We start from the raw sequence: 17485 nt of genomic DNA, 5'->3' as shown, positions 1-17485 counted from the left end.
TCTAAATGGCAGAAGCCACATTGTTTAAGAATGCTTGAAAGAGACAGTTGGAGCTGAACGACTTAGTGTCATGTTTCAGAAACCGATAATAAAAAATGGGGATTGGATTTAGATAGGGGCTTGTTTAAGAATTGAGACCAAAAAACCAAAACAAACAAAATCAAGCAAAGAAACCTTAGGTATTCATATCTTCATTTTTTAATCTAACTCAACATTCTGGAAAGGACAGAACATTTGATGACTCTATACCTTAGTATATAATACCCTTTATTCACATTTAGAAATTAAACAGTGATTAGTGCCTTAGGGAAATTTTTAAATTACACAGCAATACCTTCTTAACAGGATATATAGGAATTTAATGAGTTATATATTCCTTTTATGGCATCCATACTGATTTATATGGTTTGTGAGTTACAAACCATCTAAAGTTATATCACATTCATAAAATAGGGTGAATTTAATTCATTGTTCATGCACTTTGGAATGCCTAATAATTTGGGCTCAATATCTCTGTGTGCATGTATATATACAATTCAGTTAAACATAGCAAGCTTCTCATGCAAACTCAGTATACAGTCTGTGTCTGTATCTGTCAGTGGTTAGTAGAAGAGTTAATATTAGGCAAACAGGAAGAACTAAAATTTTCTTTCTAGTGGCACAATCGACCTGAAGTCAACTGCTGAGTTTACTTTTATCTCTACTCTGTGGACGCTTATTCATGCCATTACCATGCTCTTCTGTAGGCCCATACTCTCTGGGCATGATGCAGTTATTCACTTTCTAAAGTCAGAAATCCAGAATTTGGGAGATGGCCCTTTACCAAAAGAGGAAGCAAAATGTCTTCAAAGACAGACAGTGATTTGCTCAAGTTTATTGCAGCCATTAAGACATACTTTTTTTTTTAATCATTAGATTGTTGTTGATTACAATTAGGAAACTTATAGCTTTGAAATTATCTTTTTTATGACCTTGTGGCAGTTTAAAGGTGACACCTCATTGATTAAATAGGTTTTAGTTCATGCTTCCTTTTACTTAATGATCTGAAACCATATTATCCTGATTTACACATAAAATCATGCTGAAAAGCATGTGGCATTCACTAGAATATGTGTGTTTAAGTAGAATTAAATTAGTACTGAGAGTTATTAAAGAAATCTTCCATGCCTTTGTCCAGTGAACTGTGCTTCGTACCAAAATGAATAATAAATGAACCGATGTACAGAAGTGAACCAACTTATGGGCAGAGAAAGTTCTATATGCTATTTACTTTTCCATTATATTTGGATTGTTAGCATTTCTGCCGTTTCCTTGATTTCAATATTAGGTCTCTTTTTTGATGATGTGGAATTCTTACTTTCAGTGCTGGATTATGCAAGATTTGTAATGATAATACCCTTAGTTATGTTTTCTTCTCAGTGTAGTTTAAAAATATAATAATAGAAGGCTTGGACAAAATAGACATGCTATTTTTTTTCTTGATCAAATGTTTGCTATCAAATGTGGCCTGGAAAACTGCCTTGACCCCCTAGATCTGGCCAAGTCCTACTCATTTTTAAGGTTTCAGCTTAGAAATAGGTCCTTCACAAAGTTGTCTTTTACCAACCGAGGCCTAGATAGGGCCCTTAGGTGTCCTAGGGTAAAATCACATTATAGTGAAATGGTCTGTCTGATGGGACTGTCACAATCACTGGTTATAAGATCCTACACAGCAGGGACTGTTTCATATTCGAGTTTTGATCTTCAGTGCCTAGACCAAACCTGGCACATCGTAGGTGCATAATGAATAATCTATGAGTGAATGAATGAATGAATCAATCAGTCCAGATAGCTTAATTAACAGTTTTAAATTGCAAGCTTCTCATTGCTCAAGCTTGTTCATGCCTCATCTTCTATCTGAGCAACCTTCTACTGATACCAGCTATGGAGAATATGACCCCCTCTGCACACTGTTGTCCAATGTAGGAGTAATGTGCTCATGCCGATGTAACTGGGGGCACAGATCAGAGGGCAGGAGATCAGAGGTAAGAAATACTCTCAAACTGCACCAACCCATCGCTCTTCGATTCCCTCCCTATGGTGGTTACTTAGGTAAGCATAGAATAATGGATAATTTACACAGGAATTTGGAAAGAAGAGGTGAAGGAGGACACAGGGTACAAAAACTTTTACCCTGGTAAATCATCTCTCATTTGATGGTTATGAAACATCTTATTTGATACCAGCTTTCTCTATTTTTCTGATGAGAAAAAATAATGACGAATATGCAGTTTATACCTCAGGAAAGCTGGAAAAAAATTTTTAAAACCCCGTCTAACAAGATCTAATCTCAAACCCTAGTTAATTCCATCAGATCTCCCTGTATCATTGCTCTTGCGTTGTTTAAGAAAATTAATTTTATTAAAAAAAATAAGGCTCTCAACTTCGACTAAACAAGCAAAAAAAGAATATGATTAAACAATCTGATAAACACAAGTTATTTTGAGGATGGAAATTAAGGCAACTGGGATCATGGAACCAAGAGCTCAGCACAAAAATGCACAGTGGCAAATCCCAATCGCACACACTTTTTATTTTAAAAATTTGTTTGAAATATTATTTGGTCAGCTGGAGGAGTCTGGGGGGTTATTTTTCCTTCATTTCTGTAGCATATCTCTAACCACTTCCATGCTCAGGTTTTTCTATTTCTACAACTACTATATTATTTGGTTGTTTATAATAACATAATGCTAATATTTAGCACTAGGATATTCATAGAAATGAAGAAGATATTTAATCTGAGCTCTTGAATAGCATTATAGTGAAGGTTCAAGAGTTCTAGGAAAAAAAATTAAAAAAATAAAAATGGAATCCAAATGTTAATCCATAAATATGAAACTTTCCTGTGACCTTTACCCCTTCAAGGTCTGAAGTTACTAATGGGGTTAGGATTTCAACTCTTAATGGGGCTCAGTGCATTAGTGTTTTGTATGCATGGAATTCAGCATTCAGTTTAATAAGTGGTTGACATTGGTGATGTCCCTTAATTTGCTTAAATCTAATTGGCTCTTTTATCAGTCAAACCTGTATGGATTGGCAATTGATCAGAAAGGGTCAGCCATGACTCTGCATGTAGTTAAAGGATGGAACCCCCCTCACCCCCCCACCCCCCCTACCCCCGTTAAAGTCACAGTTGCATGATAATAAGCAAGGGAAGAACAAATGAGCTTAGAGGAGGAAGGCAAAGAAGCTTAGAAGTTTTTCAGGATCTTCAAGTTCAGAACAAAGGCATTATAGAGTATATAAATTTTAAATACACTGCATTTTGCCTCCAGACTTAAACCTTTTTTTCCAGATGAACTGAAATCTTGTCTGAAACTGTCTTTGTTACATCAAAGACCTACTCAGAAAGCTAAAAGAGACAGAAGAAGCATAAAAGGGCATAGTTTAAAATGATTAGTGACAAATTCCATACTGACGAGCTAGAAACAGATTTTTTATGAAATTTTTATATTTTTCCAAAAGGAATAATTTTATTCTATTTATCTTTCTCTGAACTGCTTTATTGTAAGAGTGAAAGGAACTCAGAGCCACCCGAGTTTGTGAACTTAATCTGGTTTTCTAGGATGGTAAATAATTTGTCATTTGTGCCTTCAAATTGATGAGAATTATTATAACCCACAGACTTCATAAAAATACTAAGCTTGAGGAACATGGTTCTTTTCCAAAGGTGGGTTATTAGAAAATCAAAAACTGAGAAAGGCAAAATGGTTGTGAGTGGTTTGTTTTAGAATTTGTTTGAGTTTGTCTCTCCTTCCCTTGACCCCCAGCCCACCCCCTACCACCTAAAACATCAATGAAATAAAAGGAGTGCAGTCCATTTGGAATTAATAGTTAAGCACATTGTAAAAACATAGACTCTGGAATCACTAGGATATTCATAGAAATGAAGATTTCAAACCTAGATTTCAATCCACCTCTTTCACTCACTGGCTGTGTGACTATGAGCAACTCACAAATATATCTGAGCCTCAGTTTGTTCATCCATAAAACTAGTTCAATGGTAATTCCCACCTGATAGAGGATTAAACAACACAATGTATGTAGTGTGCTTAGCACAGTGCCTATCTTGATAAATATTTGGTCCTTGCTACCTTCTTTGTTCTATTCCACTGCTAAGACTCTTTTTGAGTCTCTTGTGATATTGTGATTCAGAAAAAATACGTGTGTGGTCTTCGGCCCCATTTCTGGCAGAGAGTCCTTAAATCCCTTGGAATTTCCTGGGTGATGAGAGCTATAAAAGTGTCTTTTGCTATGTTACTAAGGTGACTTTTGAACCTCACCTAAGGGTAGGGGTTGGTTTCCAGTGGTGTCAAGCAGGTGATTAGAGTATTGGAACTTTCAGTCCTACCTCCTCTCCTCCAGAGAGGGGAGAGGGGCTGGAGGTTGGACCAGTCTCCAACAGTCAATATTTAATCGATCACGCCTGGGTTATGAAGCCTCCATAAAAACCCATAAGGACACAGTTCAGAGAGCTTCTAGGTTGGTGAACACATGGGTATTTGCAGAGAATGGCCAGTTTGAATAGGGCATAGAAGTTCCGAATCCCTTCCCACATACCGTGCCCTAAGCATCTCTTCCTTCTGGCTGTTCCTGGGTTATATCTTTTGTAATAAACCAGTAATCTAGTGAATATATGGGTTTCCTGAGTTCTGTGAACTGTTCTAGCAAATTAATCAAACCTGAGGAGGGGGTCATGGAAACCTCGGATTTATAGCTGTTTTGTCAGAAGCACAGGGGACAACTTGTATGTGTGTGGGGAGAGGGAGCAGTATTGTGGGACTGAATCCTTAACCTATGGATTCTAACACTATCTCCAGGTAGAGAGTGTCAGAACTGAGGTGAATTATAAGACATCCAGCTGGTGTCCAGCACCATTGGAATTGGGTGTGCAGAAGCCTTTTACTGCTGAAAGCTGGACAATGTCCTAAAGGGAGGATGAGTGAAAATAAGAGTCTTTACGCTTTCTGGGGAGACCTCCTACATTTTGTCCTCCTATACCCCACATTTATCCCTCAGAGCATTGACATAAATATCGACAGGCCAGTAGCCCTGCTAAGGGCTGGTTGTGATGTGTATTGGATGATGAAGTAAAGCAAGAAGGATGAAAAGTAATTTTCCTTTTAAAATAGCTTAAATATCTCCCTCCATGACCTCTGGATCATGATGTGCAAATGATTTTTACATCAAGCTCTCATTGGTTATCTTGGGATTTCAGTGGGCAGAAAAGCAGCACATTTTTTCTTAATAGAATCTCTTCTGTATTCATACCAAGCCACTTATGAGATACAATTTTTATGATTATTTTTTATTTCCATTATATGTATATTTTATTCATAAGTAAATGCTTTCATAACTTTGTTAATGCTAGCTAAAAGAGAGGAGTTTGAAATTTTTGCTAAATGTTTTTCACCATTTCCTAATTTTCCTTATATATATATTTTTAAAATGTTGAATCTTGGAATTCAAAGTGTATTTCATTTTTCACTGAATAGGAAAGCTTAGTAATCGTTCAGACAATGCACTTTTGAATACCTAAATGAAATCTTTGCTTTTTGAAAAGTAACATAATGTTTCCCCAATAATATTGCTAAAAGAATAATATATGTTAGACACTGATTTCTCATAGGTTGAAGTATGGAATTAATTTTTGTTTAGACATTAAAAGACTGGAATGCTTTTACACTTATCTAATACTATGTAACAAACCACCCCAAAACTTAGCAATTTAATACAACTATTCTTTATTATTTCTCATGATTGTACAAATTGTCCATTTTGGAAAATCAAATGAAGTTTCCTGGAAAGTATACTGAAGCTGTAAAATTTTGCCCTTGAACTAGAGCTGTTGCGTATCCATCTTGGTATGTTACAGAATAAATGGAAATTTTAAAAATTAATCTAGTGAATCAGTTAAGAGTAGGTAGGTAAAGAGAGTACCTACTGTATACCAGAAGGAAAAGAAAAAAGTATAAAAGGGAGCTGAATGATGATCTACCCTAGGAGCAGTCTACCCTAGCAGGAGTGGGGGGGACAGCGCTATCAAATTCTCTGAGGTTACATGTTAGAATAGCTCTGCCTTTGAAAGAAAAGAGGAAGAAATCATTGATTATATTCCTTCAATTGATTAGGAACTGAGTCTGAAATTTTTGGCATGACTTAATCGGTGAATTTATTTTTCTCCTTCAGTTTTTAAAAGGAAGTACAGAATTTTCTCTCCTTTTTTCTCTTCTCAACAGAAATCCCTAAGACCTTTTATTTATTTATTTATTTATTTATTTATTTATTTATTTTTAATTTTATTATGTTATGTTAGTCACCATACAATACATCATTAGTGGGCGCCTGGGTGGCTCAGTTGGTTAAGCAACTGCCTTCGGCTCAGGTCATGATCCTGGAGTCCCAGGATCGAGTCCCGCATCGGGCTCCCTGCTCAGCGAGGAGCCTGCTTCTCCCTCTGACCCTCCCCCCTCTCATGTATTCTCTCTCATTCTCGCTCTCTCAAATAAATAAATAAATCTTTAAAAAAAAAAAAAAAAAAAAACAATGCATCATTAGTTTTTGATGTGGTGATCCACGATCCATTGTTTGCGTATCACACCCAGTGCTCCATGCAGTACGTGCCCTCCTTAATCCCCATCACCAGGCTAACCCATCCCCCCTCCCCTCTAGAACCCTGTTTGTTTCTCAGGTCCATAGTCTCTCCCATGCTAATCTTCTCTGTATCATTCCAATTTTAGTGTATGTGCTGCCGAAACGAGCACTCCCTAAGACCTTTTAAAAGGAATGGTGTGGGTACTGCTGTGGACCAATCGTAAGGAGAATGGTATCCTTTTATGACAGAATCTCTAAGAGAATTAGAAGCAATTAGAAACTCAAAAAGCAGGGAGAGACCAAACCAAACCAAACAAAACAAAAAAACCCCACCAAAAATAATAAGAGCTGCAAAGGCAAACTCCGTTTTATCTCACACTTGCCTTATCTAACACAGCCCTCATTTGCTGTAGCGCTTGAGAACTACAATTTCTAGGCTTTCTAAAATCTCTATTTAGTACAATGCCAAGATGCTACTTTTTGGTGTTTTTATGAAATTAATAGTACTAAAAATTGTAAAACTTTACTTGCAGTGTGCAAATAAAGATTGCATCAGCATGTGTTTTCTGGTTTTTATCGCTCTGGATCCACTTTATTTGCAAGATGTTTAAGTCGAAACTTCATCGTGCAGGTGGCCATGAGATATCTTAAAAATGAAAAGAAATGAATATGTTTAAAATAAACTGTAGGTTAGAAACCGAAATAAACAGTAGGCTAAGATGGTATATTACCTCCTGGGGGTGGGAGGGGGGGTTGAAGGAAGGATGAGATTAACTGCCTTTTCTAATGTAAAAGTCACAATGAACATACAAGATTGTGAGGCACAGCCTTCTTTAAAACAACAACATTCCACCATGTAAACAGATGGTTTATCTTTACCTCCAGTATATTAAAAGCTTTACAATTTATATTGCATTCAGTTCATATGCATCTTTAGAGTAGTTTTGCATAATGTTGTACCTCTGTGCATGTCTTCCAAATGTGCTATTTTTCTCCTGGGAAAATCAGCCTGTTGAAAGTAATAAAGTAGGCAGATTCAATGAATAAATAGTATTTAAATTCTTAATAAAATAAATAGTGTACTTTTGAAAACATATACCAGGCCATTTCATTTAGCCTGTGCCCAATTCCAAGTATGTTATGAGAACAGACAGTTACTTATAACTGTCTCAAACATGCTGTCAAATCCTTTCAGGAAAAATCTTACCTTTACCTTTTTTTAGAATAGTGAGTTCACCTTGCTCTTTGTGTGTGTGTGTGTGTGTGTGTGTGCGTGCATGTGTGTTTGTAAAATTACATGACATAAGCCAAGGAGAAGGATAAATTTCTATATCATAATTTGTGAGATTTTCCTCACTTTGCATGTCACCATCTTGACAATGAGCTTCCTCCTTACAAAAAAAACACTTTAGAAAGGGACTAACTTCTGAGCCATCAAGAAGATGGAAGCAAACTTTGAAGTGTGCTTACCATGGACTCAACAAGCCTCCAGCAAAGGGCTGCCAACTTCCCACATTTGCATACTCTCCTGTGGTTTGTATAGAAATACTCACGCCCACACACAATTAAGTGCTATCTTTAGAGCATCCTGGGGCAAGAGAGAGAGACAAAAAAAAGAAAAAGAAAAAAAGAAAAAGAAATCACATTTTTCCTACTTTACCAGGGGAGAGAGGTGGGAAGTATTATCTCTTTAAGTTCCATTGATATTTAAAAATCATATTTTTAAAAAAGAATAAGTACAATTCCCCTTTCTGTTTTTTATCTTGGTATAAAGGTTATCTATAACTTTAAGGTTAAAAAAATCATGTCTGTCTGACTGGCTCTGTAGTTTGAAAGCAACTTGAAGTTTTATTTGAATTCTTATAGTGCCCTAAAGAAATTTTTGCTTTATTTTTTTAAAATAATATCTTATTCTTTCCTTTTACCTTTGTTATCATACACAGAATCTATGCCTGACTTGCATAAAATTCTATGAACATTTACTTGTCTGTATAAACACTTTTACAAAAGGGAGACAAGTTCTTAATATACCTTAAGTACTTTAAAACCCTATTTCCTAGTTCTTTTCATTCATTAGGAACTTCAAGGAAATCCTTACTGTATCTCTACAAAGGGATATAGATCATCCAGAGTCTAAAGGCTCTAGAATTTTGTAAAAACTTAATGAAGAATAGATTGTGACAACAGTAAACAAATTCACTGCAGCCACTATGATATTCATGATTATTAATTAGCTGGGACAAGTGAAACTAGAAATGTGAGGGTATCTAGTGCATACTTTATGAGAGCAATCCTTCTCTTTACACCTCACCAATCATTTTAGAACTTACACTCTCTTCCATTTTTATTTAAATGTCTCATATGTGTGTATCATGCTTATCTATGAGAGTCTAAATCCATGCTGAGGACAAAATGTGTGGATGAATGATTGTAGATAAGGGAGTCATAGTGGATCTGCTCTCTCTTGCTTTCTTTTTCTTTTTCTTTTTTTTTTTTAATGTTTTATTTATTTATTCATGAGAATCAGAGAGAGAGAGAGAGAGAGGCAGAGGCAGAGGGAGAAGCAGGCTCCCCACTGAGCAGGGAGCCCGATGCGGGGCTCGATCCCAGGACCCTGGGATCATGACCTGAGCTGAAGGCAGACGCTTAACCATCTGAGCCACTTAGGCGCCCCTCTTGCTTTCTTTTTCTTTTTTCCCCTCCCTCCCTTCCTCCTTTCTTTTCTTTTCCTTTCCTTTCCTTTCCTCTCCTTTCCTTTCCTTTCTTTACTTCTTCCCTCCCTCCTTCCCTTTCTTTCCAGATCTCTCACCATTTATCTTGGCTCTGGGCACATGGTAGGAAATTAGTAATGCTTACTGTCATCCCTCTAGGGAGTCATAGTGGCCTTGTGTTATTTTTGCACCCAACATGTCTTCACCCTTCCCACTCTTTCTTTTGTTGACAGTGCTCAGATTTCCCTCTGGGCACCCTGAACTCCCATGCTCAGAACATGTGCTATGTGTGGAATTGACTCTATCACCAAGTCTAGCCAATGAGAACATCATATTCCCCTGACCACAGTAATTTTTTTTTTCAGGAATTATAGATGTTCCAATTAGAGGTAATGTAGTAGTGTAGCCAACAGAGGTATATGCTGGGCTCTGGATTTGAATCTGGAATTCAGTTGGGTCTCCTGCAGGTCATTTTGCCCCTCAAGGACTCTGAGAATATAGCCAACATGGGAGAAAGCTGAGGAGATCTGAGAGAAGGAGGTAGACTGGATTCTGGAGACATCTCTTGATGCCTTAAATCCAGCTCTGCCTGAAACCAACTGTCTCCCTAGATTTTTCTTTTACAAGAGCCAACCCCTTTCATTATTTAAGCCTGTATGTGTTGCGTTTTCTGCCACTTGAGAACAAAAGCGTTTAAACCACCAGATGCTTGAGAGAAAGGAAAAAGAGTAGAGAGCATTTAGAGAAGCCTCTTAACTTCTTGAAAATCACACCAAACTGGCGACTCTACGTATGTGTTAGCTTCTGTTTGAGCTGTCAAATGTGGAAGCCTCAGGAAGCAAACCTGATGTGAAATGAAATAATAATGACTAAGACTATGAAATTGCTGACCCCGTTCTGAATGAGACCAGTGGTCCTCACAGTGTGTTCCTGGGAGGAGAGTATCAACATTGGGAACTTGTTTGAAATGCAGACTCTGGGGGCCCCTGGGTGTCTCAGTCGGTTAAGCAATCGACTCTTGGTTTTGGCTCAGGTCATGGTCTCAGGGTCCTGGGACCAAGTCCTATGTCCCCGCCCAGTGGGAAGTCTGCTTCCCTGCTGTCTCTCCCTCCTCCTGCTTGTGTTCTCTCTTTCTCTCTCTAAAATAAATACATAAATGTTAAAAAAAAAAAAAGAAATGCTGATTCTAGAGCCCCATACTCAATCTGCTGAATCAGAAATTTGGAGGGTGAGGTGATACGATCTCTATTTCATTAGATGCCCACTCCCCCAGGTTAAATCTGGATGCACGGCCTTTCTGGATGCATGCCTAAGTTTGAAAACCACTGGTCATCTTTAGAATACCTTCAAAGAAAAAAAAAATATTATGTGATCTTGTCTGTGACTCTGCCACACGTGTAATTGAGATACAGAATTGCTAAGGGAAAAATAGGTGGAACAGGTGCCTATACTTAACTTGGCTTTAAATTAATCTTTTTCTCATTTTTTTTTAAGTTTTTTTAATTTATTCATTCGAGATACAGAGAGAGAGAGAGAATATGAGCAGGGGGAGAAGCAGAGGGAAGGGGAGAAGCAGGCCCCCCGCTGGGCAGGGAGCCTGACGTGGGGCTCGATCCCAGGACCCCGGGATCATGACGTGAGCCGAAGGCAGACGCTTAACCATCTGAGCCACCCAGGTGCCCCACTTAACTTGGCTTTAAATATAGAAGTTCCATTCTCAGGGCCAGAGGCCTTTCCAGTGTAAGGGAGCTAGCCTGTTTCTCAGTCTCCCCGATGGAGCAGGAAGAGATACCACAGATAACCGATTCCAGATGTTGAGTCGTACCTGGGGCACCAGAAAGCAACAGGCAGGAAGTATGATGCGCTGAGGGACGCTAACCGGCCCCACTGTGAAGACGCTGTCAGCTAAATTTCCTCTGCTCTTCGATTCCTTCACAGAACATCTGTTATAAGGAACTCCACATAACTAAAACCTGAGCCTCTTCCCTCTGGGGGATTTTCTTTAATGACTGTCTTGTGGCTGTTCCTCTGCTGTGGGCTTTTGAAATGTGTTCCTCAAGTCAGTTACATCTTCATCCTGAATTCCAGGATTTGCTGGCTATTAGACCTCAGAGTTGAGATTTTTCCTTCTAGGAGTTTGCAAATACAGCTCCACCAAGGAGGCTGATATAGTCTCCAGTTGCCTAAGAACAGTTAAGATCATGTAATCGTTTATATGATAAAAATAGTGAATCTTTGCTGTAGTGATTACTCACGCGTAGCACTTACTAGGTGCAGATGCTCTTTAGCATATACTAACTCATTTAATTCTCACACACTCTAGGAGAGAAGTGCTATTATTATCCCTATTTATACATGAGAAGGCTGAGGAAAAGAGATTGTCTTGCAACTAGTTTGTTAAGGTCATGCAACTAGTAAATGGCAGAGACCATATTCAAACCTAGAGACCGAAGCCTGGTTCTGAGGCACTGTGCTCTTGTTCATTTGAAGCCCCCTCCACAGATGGCTCACATCCTCTCTTACAGAGGCAGCCCAGATTTCTAGGCTCCACTAGTCAATAAGGGTTTGAAGATGTGGCTTGACTCTACCGTTATGTCAAAGAGAGTTCCAAGGGTATTGTTTGGGTGAAATACCAGGCGTTCAAAACCTGTTGCCAATGAACTGGAGAGTTCCCCTCAATGAACTACATGACCCATGCATTTAAAGTTGACCTTCTAATGAGAGGGGAAAGAATTCAGTTAAAACAGATATCTTAACAGTCTTACAAAGAAGCATTCAGCAAAAGCAACATTATGTAGTCTACACTCTGAATAGATAGCAAAAATTAACTAGCTGGACGATCCTTTCCCAGCAAAGATAGAAGTACTTACTTGCCCACCAGGTACTTTGACCAACTTCTTTCATATTTGCCTATGGATTTCTAATTAAATGAAAAAAATGTTGATATAACCTCTATTTATTTATTTAGGAGAAAAGACTCATTTCACTTTTCCAAAAATACTCCTCTTTCTGAACTTTTAGCGCTCCAGTGACATGCATTATCATTTACACTTCTTTCTTTGGCTTGTAATAGAAAATTTAAGTTTTCTGATCTGTTTGCTGTCACAGAGGCTTTTGTGTAGGTATGAAACAGAAAATCTCATTAGACCTAGTTCAAATACATTTACCCAAAACATTAGTGTGTAACAGTGGTGTCAGTGCTAATTACTAAGTTGTCCTTTCTTTGGGCCTATATTAAAATTGAACTCTTTGTGTTAATGCCCTCTGTATCCCAAGGGAAATGAATAGATGTGATCTTCTGATTATACATAATTTGCACTCTTATAAAGAGAGACTTAATTTATCTAATAAGGTTAATTTCTGAAAATTAAAGAAAAACTTTATTAAAAGGAAGAGAGCAAGGAAGCCTATATTTGTGAAAGAAGGATGAATGAATCCTTTCTCCCTATATTAAAAAAAAATTTTTTTCCATGAACATCAGATTAAAAACACAGCAGTCAGATGAGGACATTTATTCACAAGTGGAATATTGGAGCACCCAGGAGTGTCAACAGTGTGAGTGTGTAGGAGAATCATTCCCTGGAGCAGTCGGAAGAATGACCATCCATGTCCTCGGGGTCATTGGGAAGGAAGAGCACTTGCCTCATCAGAGTCTGCGTTAGAGGCCATGGACACACAAAAAGGCTTGAATCTTGCTCACACAGTTGACTCTATAAAGGCTCAAATGAACGTGTCTCTTAAATTGTGCATCTGCTAAGCACAGATGTTGAATTATCTGTCCAACTATCTGATTTTTAGCTTAACCGCTACCCTCGATCCCCAGCATGTCCACATACTGATTGTTTGATCTCAAGGAACTTACCTCCTCTCTAGGTCTCAATTTGTTCATCTGTAAAGGGAGTTCATAATCCTATCACCATCCTCAGTGGGTTTTCGTAGGGGCAAAGGATATGCACACACAGAAGACCAGGGGGCACGGAAGTAAGAGCCTGACGATTTGTCTGAATATAAAATATGATATATAACAAGCACAAAATATATATAACCTATCACTATATAGGTTGAAAATTAAACCAGCCTCTAAATATCTAAATTTTTATTTTCCTTGATGATTCTAACAACTGCCTTTTAAAGCTAAATGTAAGGAAACAGCAGACTGGTTGTGGTATATTAAATTATAAGTGAGGACTAATTTGAGGATCAAAGGTGCTCTTTGGGGGATATCACTTGACTGGTAGGAAAAGCATTAGCTGTCTCCCTCTGTCTCATGTACTTGTACTCTCTGTCTTGGAAATATCCTTCCCCACAGTTTCAGAATCTTGATGTTTAATTTAACACAAAGGTCTTTGAGAAGCACAACAGAGGGTTGTTCCTGGTAGTTCTGGCATTGAGGAAATTGAAATGTACATGTTTTTTCTCATTTATCAAAGACAGGCAAGAATCTAAACTGACATTTTATATCAAATGAATTATGAACTGTGTACTTTGTACCTAAGGGAACAACAACTAAATTAGAGTTTGGGATAAAAGAGAGAGAGAGACAAAAATAGGTTTTTAATAAAACATACAGTAATTTCTGTTACTCTGTCTGATGGTGACATGGCCAAACAGTCTTATTTTGTAACTGGTGAATGGATGTAGGCAACTCTGAAATTGGTAAGATTTAAATATATTTGAGAGATTTTCTCAAAAAGGATTAGACTAAATTTCTTCTCATGTAGCTAGGCTTCATGAACAGTGAAACATTCTTGATAATCTGAAGTTAACTTTTACCTTTTTGTCAATGCTCTCTTAGGGAAAAAAATAGCATTTGCAAGTTCTTCGTCCAGAAAAAATATAAGATTAAAAGTTGCTGGAGGAAAAAATATAGTATACAAGATAAAAATAACATGCATGAAAATACTGTATAATATATCTCCTCTATTTATCTGTAACCCCCACAACATATGCATACTCACACACAAGCAAATTATCCTAGTGATTAAGAGTGTGGATTCTAAAATCAACCAGATTAGGTTCAAAATTAAATTTCTCCTCTTACCAGCTATATGACCTTGAACAAGTGATACAATCATACTTTGCCTCAGGTTTTTCTTTCCATAAAATGGGAGAGATAGTAGTCATAAGGTTGACATTGAGAGAATTAAGTATGATAAATGCTTGCAAAGAATGTAACACAATGCTGGATACATAATAATTGTGTATTGCATTGCCAAGTTATATCCTTCCCATTAATCCCAATAATCATTTTTTAAATTACTAATTGAAGATTCTTGGAATTAGGGATGACCCATGCTTTCTTCTTCTAGGCAAAGCTATGTTTTGATTACTATGCTATTGGTCAGAAGTAGTAGATATTCTAATTTGTACTATGTATAAATTAAGGAAGTGTTATTAATATTAATACGTTCGTTTCTACTTCTGAATTTCCTCCAGATTTATAAGCCTAAAACTGACAAATTTCCTCCTTATTAATGCCGTATACTTTCTGATACCAGTGCTACAGTGGATAGCAATTATGTGGCTAAATTACTAAAACAAATAATTCACTAATATCCTGATTACAGATTTTCATCAGATGAACTTAATGACCTAGTTATTAATCATTATTGTGGTCAAATGAGTATCAATTTTTTATTCTAAAATTTTCTACTACTTCATGAGCTGAAATCAGTTCTTAGAAGTCTTTCAGGATTTTTTACCCTGATGATGACTATTATTTACTATCCTTAATAGAGAATGTGAAATGAATGGCCTATTGAGGTAAGGGATGCCCTGTACACAATCTCGGTGTTTTAAGACTAGATCTAGTTATTAGTTGAGTAATTAACTAATCAACTTGAATATTAGATCCAATCCCATTGTTAAGATGACTTTATAAACAATTCCCTCTTGTTCTTTCATTAAATGACTAAAATTTTGTCAGCTATTCAAAGATCATTTAACTTCTTGTTTCTTGATATCCTAGAAGAGTAGATTCGGTAGCACTTTAAGAAAGAGTACTGATTCTAACTGTAAAATGTAATAGTTTGTTTTCTTAACTACCTAAGTTAGTTTTTAACTATTGTTCTTATTGGACACATTCAACAAAAGAATATTTTATGCACTCTTTCTAAAGAGGGTGGCTTTGATGTAGCTTGCATTTACTCATTGTTAAAATTGTTTATTAACCTTGCTAAAAGCACATCTATTTTTAATTTTACAAAAGTAGGATTCTTTAGAGAATTATTTTAAATGAAGTGAATGAACAATATTTTAACTAAAAATAGGATAGACCTAAACCATTAATATTTTTGTTGTATATATTTTAAAATATATTTCCAGTTGAAGATACAATCTACAGAAAGGGCTCAAGTAATCAGATTCTCAAGGAAAAAGAATTTAATCTATGCCACCTGGAAACTAATTTGGATGAATATGATGGTATTCAAAATAATAGGAATACTTAAGGAATACTCTTAAGAATACTAAGAGGAATTCAAATGTCACTAGCCGGGGCTTAAATAGAGTGTCTAAATCTAGGATATCTACAAGGGAAAAGAATAAAATTTGGTTGGTGGTTTGAGATGTAACAAAAAAAAAAATTCTTCTGGGCATTATGACCACCAACTTCAGAGCTTCTAATTAGTCTGACAAAGTGACAGTTCCACATTCTAGTTGAACAAATAATGTATCTAATGAAATTCAAAATCCCTATTTTTCTTTGAGCACAATGAGCTACATCATTCACAGCTTTGGGGTATTTCAAAATTAACAGAGGATGACTTCAGTCTGTCTGATGTTTCCTGGTTAACAAATTCACTGAAACTGTCTTGCAGAGTAATTTTAAGCAACACTTTAATCTTAAACCACAAAGGGAGGTGGAGTTGAAGGTATATTGCCTTGGTCCTATGGATGCTAATGTGAAGTGGAATCTTTTGTTTCGCAGAATGGTCAATAGCAATTAGTATTCAGTGGTGTCTTTTTATTCTGGTGCCCTTGACCCACCTCTGCCACCCCTTTCTCTATTACTCCTATTATAAACTGTAACTGGGGATATCCTGGCTTCTTTTCCATTCTAATTAAAGTGTTCTTAGCAAACATGGGGACAATTTTTCATTTCATGAAGAACAATTACTAGAACTAGGTTAGATCTGCCAATTGGGTTTCATATAACTTTTGACAAATATTTGCACCAATTTTGACTGATGTATTCTCACACCAGTGAAATGTTGGTGAGATTTTGGATTTACCTCAGAAAAGTAGACCCAAATGAGTCAGTGAAAGACCAAAGACAAATGTCATACCATCTTCAGGTTTTATTCAATAATGTACTCTAAGATATTTTATTTTGTCACTGAGCTGAGAGGCAAATGATGGATTTTTTTTTAATACAAATTTATTTTAACATATCTTTCTTAGGGCTTTTGTCCTAAATATGCCTCTACTACACTGGTAACAACCTTGAGAAAAATGTCATCCTTTCTTGAGTTTGGGTCTATAATGCCTATGGCCATTGTTATGCATTTTATTTTTCTGTTTTTCTCTGGAGACCTTTCTGGGAGCTTTCAGACACTAGGGTGCTATGACATGTAAGAGAAAAAAAAAATCCTGATAAAGAGATAGACTGAGACAAAGAAGGACAGAAACAGTATCTCCAAGTGTCTATTTCCAAATAAACCTCCTCAAGATTTAAATGACATAGTTATTTAAAAAAGAAAAAACAAAACTTTCAAAAATGTTTTACTTCTTTCAAACCTCCTAGCTCTAAGATTTCTCCACTCCTCAAAGCAATATCCAGACTCCAAGTTGGTTCTTTAGACTCCTGTGAGGCAGATGGGGAAGAGGCAGGTAAAGGAGGCTAGCCACACTCTGCCTCTAAGGAGGGTCAAGGTTTTGGCTGGGCTAGGTTACTATAAAAGGCATTGTTTAAAATAACAGTAGGAAGCTTAGGTTTTAGAGATAGGTTGCTGGATTCAAACAGCAGCTCCACTACTTATTAGCTCTGTGGTCTTATGTAAATCACATATCATATCTGCTATGGTCTCAATATTTGTGTCTTCCCAAAATTCGTATGTTGAAACCTAACACCCAATGTGATGATATTAGAAGGTAGGAGCTGGGGAGGTGGTTGGGTCATGAGGATGGAGCCCCATGAATGA

The 17485-nt window shown here is 36.9% G+C and overlaps 1 protein-coding gene and 1 pseudogene across 1 annotated transcript in view; one reads left to right on the top strand and one right to left on the bottom strand.

Annotated features, from left to right (window-relative positions):
- The window catches only part of USH2A (usherin), a 602856-nt gene that overhangs the window by 338360 nt on the left and 247011 nt on the right, over positions 1-17485 (top strand). The gene's annotated exons all lie outside the window — the stretch shown is intronic.
- LOC115942875 (U6 spliceosomal RNA) lies at positions 6709-6803 on the bottom strand (annotated as a pseudogene).

The sequence above is a fragment of the Leptonychotes weddellii genome, chromosome 6 (genome assembly GCF_054177405.1).
Source record: "Leptonychotes weddellii isolate Sample4059 chromosome 6, ASM5417740v2, whole genome shotgun sequence".
NCBI classification, from domain to species: domain Eukaryota; kingdom Metazoa; phylum Chordata; class Mammalia; order Carnivora; family Phocidae; genus Leptonychotes; species Leptonychotes weddellii.
Note: the sequence above shows the minus strand (reverse complement) of the source record. Positions and strands in the feature narration are given on the sequence as shown.